Source organism: Erythranthe guttata, chromosome 8 (genome assembly GCF_056151865.1).
Source record: "Erythranthe guttata isolate IM_541 chromosome 8, IM_541, whole genome shotgun sequence".
NCBI lineage: Eukaryota > Viridiplantae > Streptophyta > Magnoliopsida > Lamiales > Phrymaceae > Erythranthe > Erythranthe guttata.
The window spans coordinates 23285125-23291895 of record NC_142540.1 but is presented as its reverse complement, the minus strand read 5'-3'; positions in this window follow the sequence as shown (position 1 = coordinate 23291895).

Sequence of the window (6771 nt, the reverse complement as noted above, 5' to 3'; positions counted from 1 at the left end):
TCCTCCTGTTTGGGTAATTACAATCACCCCTCAACTACTAATTCAGTTTCAAATTTAGTGGAATCTTCGATATTATATGGAATATTATCACTTTTGTACCCGTTTTATCCAATTCGAACTCCACATTTTGAAGCAAGATGATCATAATATGTGTTTTTTGGCTTGTATATATCAGATTGTGATGCATCAGAAACTGTATTTTTACACGAAATAAGTATTAACTAGAGCACATGGATGATTATGTTGAATTTGACACCATAAGGGTGGATGTGTAAGAAAAAATCATAGTTGAGGAGGGTAGATGTAATTATCCAAACAAGAGGGGGTTTTTCGTAAATTGACCATACCTCAGGGGTGGTTGTAATGTACCTTTTTTTTAAATAGCCCCAAAACCACTTCCTTATTATTATTATTATTATTATTATTATTATTATTATTATTATTATTATTATTATTATTATTATTATTATTATTATTATTATTATTATTATTATTATTATTATTATTATTTATTATTATTATTTTTATTATTATTATTATTATTATATTGGATGGTATTTTGTATAACATCTTATTATTGGACGCAGACAATGAAAATGGAATAAGATTTACGTGACTGATATTACTGCAATGGAATTGATGAATTTAAACATTGTGGGTTGAAAAGGTTTTGCATTTATTTATTTTCATGCAATATTTATATCCATAGAGGGTGAAATTTGTGTTTTGTTTTGTTTATTGTACAATAATTTATCTTCATTCAAAAAAGAAAATCCGTGCACCGCACGGGTGGATACTAGTTATTATTATATTTTGTAAATACTTTTACTTTCATTGTGTTTAATGAGCATGTTTGAATTTGAAATTCCAATAATATTAGTTCTAAAAGCTATAACTATAAAACGAGTTTTTCAATATAGTACGCGTTCAAATCTTCTCGTGTAGAACCAAAAATAATTTGTTGGGGCGAAAATTATAGAGTGTAAACTAAAAGATTGACAGCGAGTCGGTGTCAGTGTCCTGGAAAAAAAGAAAAAAATAAAGCATATTTATGGAAAATAATACAAAATGCCTCAACCTTATTTACTATAAAATATTAATGATTAAAAAAAGAGCCAAAATGGGAACAATATAAAATGAATAAGGCTTTGGTAGAGAGTTGTTTTAGTAACAAGTAAATTGAAAAATTATAAACAATCATTCAATTTTTCAGAGAGAGCCAAATGCAGTGAGAATACAAAATTAAGAAAATAAAACCTATTAAGGTAGCCCGCCTCCCCTAATGAGTACTAATTTAAGTATGTTAAAAAATACCCTTTTTTTAATGAATAAATCCATCGTCAACCATATACGTGTACTAGGTAAATCTACACTAATGTATAAATAGTTTTGCGAATCATTTTTTTTTTTTTTTGTAATAAAGGAACCTGCAGCCAACAATGTAGGTGCACTCTCGTATAATAGCTTGCAAACCACAGTAAATACATAAATTAAATTAGGCTAACCATATGTGACAAACTCCATATAATAACCATTGGCAATGACATTTGAATTTGTGTCAATTAATACGTGTTCACTTTGCTCCAACTGCTACGTCATCCTATGTTCGATAAATTAATACTCGATAAATTAATAATCTCAATTAAATAATAGTTTCTCTCGGTCCCAACTCGAAGAAAACGTGTTAAATTGTTAACTCGATAATTTAATAATTCGCTAAATTAATAGAATTTTCCTAGTCCCGACTGTATTAATTTATAGAGGTTTAATTCTATCTTATTTGAAGCATATTAATAAATGAATAGTCTTTAATTATGCACTAATCAATTTGATAAAGTACATAATTAGCCATGCTTATCTACATGGTATTGTCACACATACATACAACATGTGTTTTTTTTTTTATAATTATTTGATTCTTAATTTATTTCTAGTGTAAGCTGGATAAGACTTACACACGTGGTGTGCATACTCGAAATGAGTCCACTTGGTTCATAGGTTGAGGACCTTAATGCATATCTGCCGAACCAATAGTTATAGGTTGTGTTACAGGGGTTAATTTATCACCGAAATTTTCCCTTGTACGGCCTGATTTGCCCACCAAACCAGTCAGCCTTCCTCACGATTTTCTTCGCACAAACACGCACAAACACAAGTCTTTTCAGCCACGTAAACGAACACAAGAGTATGCAGCGGAAAACAAACACACAAGCACGTTTACGGGCAATGCCCAACCTTTATATTAATTCCCACAACGAATACAAAGGAGACTAAGGTGCACACACAAAATCCTCACTCAGAATTGCCCAACAATTGCAATCTGAACTCTCATATGCTAGATACCTCGGATTTGTGCACTCATAGCCAAATAAATACAAGGAAAAGGTAGTTTTCACACAAAACTACCTAAGGACACATGGCAGCATACAAACATGACACTTGGCCAACTATTACAAGTATAAAGGGGCAGTTTTCTTGCATTTTCAGGCCTCAACCGCTCCGTAACTTCCTCAAATCCGCCCACAAGGCTGATTTCCGAAGCCCAACTTGATCGAGCCCGCGAACGCGCGCCAAACGGCCCAAACAGCCCGGCCGGTTGCTAGGCAGCCCACCTGCCTTGCCTTTTCCGCACTTTAGCTTCCCTTTACCGATTACTTGCTAGTTCTTTGCCCACACGGTCATCGGCACGCCCGCTCATCGAGCTGCCTTGCTTGCCTTGCCAATTTTGCCCACACTTGTCAAGTCGTGGTCGATTTCCCTCGAACGTTCGTTTGCCCACATTATCGGCCACATGCCGATTATTGCCCACGCTTTGTCCGTCTTTGCTGCCGAGCAACGCCCGTGCCAGCCACAAGTACTATCGATCACCGTTCCCACTTGAACCAAGCCAATCCTTGCTTTTCTCGGCCAAGCACTCCGAATGCTTGCCGATCACTCGACCACTCATTGGCCGAACGCCCGACCACTCATTGGCCGGTTGTGTGGCTGCCTTGTGCCAATCCCCACTTGGCACCATTTATCGGTCATGGCTCGGCCACACTCGAGCCATTACCGATATCACCGATTAAGGGGGTAACAGACCTCCCCCACCAACGGTGTTCGACGCCCTCGTCGAACCGCAACCATCGGCTTCAGCTTTCCACTTGTCTTGCCACCGTCTTCGATTGTGCTTAAGCACCAGCACCACATCGAACCCCGAATTCCAAGTCTGATCCCACGAACATCCCACATATTCTTTCAGCCCTCGGAAAAATGAACGCCGACCACGTTCAAACGGCAGCACCCAACCACAAGTGAAAATACTAGTTTTTGGCACAACTAGTATTTTATCTCGATTGCCACACCGATCGAGAAAGGAGACTTCCAGCCCACGAAAATCACCCAAGCACGGCTTCCATTTCATCAACAACAGAAACCAGCCCACAAAAAACCCAACATGCCACAGAAATTCAGAGAATACCACATTTCGAACCCACGAGTTGTGCCACGCACGGCAGCAACTTGGAACAAAAGTAAGGCCACAACGCCCATTCATAATCCCAAATGAATACCTTAACTTGCCTTCTGCCCTCGACTTATTTCTCGGCAACGCACGTACAAGCAAACCAGCCCGAGAATTCACCGTCTTGGTTCCAACGGCTGCAATTAGGCTCGATGACTCCTCGTCGTTCGATTCTGCCTCCAATTGCACCGCAGCCAACATAGCCACCGGTTTCTTTCCCGCCTTTGCTTTTGTCACATACGAGCATTCGACAAAGCATGGACGCTCTTCGTCCATAATCATCAACCCTCCGAGAAACGGTATCACCGCAGCCTTGGCAGCAAGTAGGAACTCTTGCCCCAATATCACGTCGAAATCATCAAGTGGTACGGCAGTCAGCCCGCACTGCCCTTTCCAAGAACCGATCACTAGATCGACATCGGTTCTGCCTCTCACCGGCCCCGCCTCTGAATTTACAGCCTTGACTTGGCTTGCATGTTTTGAGAGAGTCAAGCCCAGCTTCTTGACTTCTCTCTCGGCAACGAAGTTATGAGTTGCTCCCGAATCAACCATAGCCTTCACTTCCTTGCCATTGATCAGCACCGAGGCATACATCAAGCCCTTGGTGCCGTTGGGTGCCTTGTCCACGACCAAAGCACTCAACAACTGAATCGGATTCGCACTCCTCGTCTCGTCCGATTCTTCACTATCCGACTCCCGCATCAAAGCATTCAACTTGCTCCTCTTCGGACAATCCCTCATTCGGTGGTTACCATCACATAGAAAGCACCCACGGTTTTGTTTGTTGACGACGGGCTGTCCACCGGTCTTGGCATGCACCGTGGACCCCTCGCCATCACCGCTTTCTTTTTGCTTCCAATTTCGGCCACCCTTGCCACCGAACTTTTTCCCCTTGGATTTATCCCTCTTCGAGCATTCCTTATCGGAATCATCGGCCCCCATCACCTTGTAATCGACAAGTCGGTCCGCTGCCGAGATAGCACTTGGCAGATCCTTCACACCTTGTCTCCGCAACTCGGTTTGGGCCCATGGCTGCAATCCAGCCATGAAGTTGAACAGCTTATCTTCATCGGACATGTCTCGTATGTCAAGGAGCAGAGAACTGAATTCCTTGACATACTCCCTCACGGCTCCCTTGTGCTTCAATTGCCGAAGGGATTCCCTTGCAATCCAGCCCACGTTGCAAGGAAGGAATTGCTCTTTCAATTCCCGTTTCAGCACCTCCCAAGTCTCGATCTTGACTCGGTTAGCACTTGCATCGTCTGACAAACGAGCACGCCACCACAACTTTGCATCGCCCACAAGATACATACTTGTAATGGTAACTTTCTCGCGATCCGGAACCTTCGCCGCCTCGAAGTAATTCTCCATATCCCACACGAAGTTTTCAACTTCTTTGGCGCTGCGTACACCATCAAACGCAGTCGGTTCCGGCAAACGAACCTTGGATCCCGATGTTCTGCCCTCAGAACTCGAGCCTTCATTACGAACAGCCCTCTTAAGCACCGCCAGATCTGTAAGCATCCCATCAAGCTTCGTCTCAACGGCATCAATGAGGATTCCCATCTCCTCGGCAACGGACGTGAATCTGCCCTCCACAAATTGAGGCAGATCGTCCAACGATCTTGACAAACGATCGATATCTCGCTTCCCATCAGCAAGTCTTTGTAAGATCGGTGGATCCGTTGGATCTAGGGGCGGCCCAACCAAGGCTTCAAGACGTTGCAGCCTTGATTCCATATCTAGCAACATCACACGAGTAGGATTTGGATTTGTCGAAGAACCAAAATCTTCAGCCATGCCGAAACAGCAACACGTTCAGAACCCTTGAACCGGGCTCTGATACCAACTGTTACAGGGGTTAATTTATCACCGAAATTTTCCCTTGTACGGCCTGATTTGCCCACCAAACCAGTCAGCCTTCCTCACGATTTTCTTCGCACAAACACGCACAAACACAAGTCTTTTCAGCCACGTAAACGAACACAAGAGTATGCAGCGGAAAACAAACACACAAGCACGTTTACGGGCAATGCCCAACCTTTATATTAATTCCCACAACGAATACAAAGGAGACTAAGGTGCACACACAAAATCCTCACTCAGAATTGCCCAACAATTGCAATCTGAACTCTCATATGCTAGATACCTCGGATTTGTGCACTCATAGCCAAATAAATACAAGGAAAAGGTAGTTTTCACACAAAACTACCTAAGGACACATGGCAGCATACAAACATGACACTTGGCCAACTATTACAAGTATAAAGGGGCAGTTTTCTTGCATTTTCAGGCCTCAACCGCTCCGTAACTTCCTCAAATCCGCCCACAAGGCTGATTTCCGAAGCCCAACTTGATCGAGCCCGCGAACGCGCGCCAAACGGCCCAAACAGCCCGGCCGGTTGCTAGGCAGCCCACCTGCCTTGCCTTTTCCGCACTTTAGCTTCCCTTTACCGATTACTTGCTAGTTCTTTGCCCACACGGTCATCGGCACGCCCGCTCATCGAGCTGCCTTGCTTGCCTTGCCAATTTTGCCCACACTTGTCAAGTCGTGGTCGATTTCCCTCGAACGTTCGTTTGCCCACATTATCGGCCACATGCCGATTATTGCCCACGCTTTGTCCGTCTTTGCTGCCGAGCAACGCCCGTGCCAGCCACAAGTACTATCGATCACCGTTCCCACTTGAACCAAGCCAATCCTTGCTTTTCTCGGCCAAGCACTCCGAATGCTTGCCGATCACTCGACCACTCATTGGCCGAACGCCCGACCACTCATTGGCCGGTTGTGTGGCTGCCTTGTGCCAATCCCCACTTGGCACCATTTATCGGTCATGGCTCGGCCACACTCGAGCCATTACCGATATCACCGATTAAGGGGGTAACAGGTTGTATTGTGTAAATCGCGCTTTTGTGCAATAATAGCCTGCAAATCGCACGAAAGTATAACATGTCTTTTAGGTATTTATCATGGCATTAATTAAGAGAATTTTAAAAATCGTTAAGGTTTTAATTTCAAGTTTAACTTTCAAAGTGTTTGATAATTTTTTCTAAAAAAATTCTTACTTTTTTTTTAAAATACAAAAATACAAAAATACAAAAATACAATGCATCCCATCAATATATTAAATTATATTTTTTTTCACAAAAAAAAAAAAAAATTTACTTCGACTATTTAGATATCAAATTATATGAAAATTATAGTTTCTTCCAAAAAATTATACCAATTCTTTTAACTAATTATAATAAGAAAATCCATCAATCGAATAATA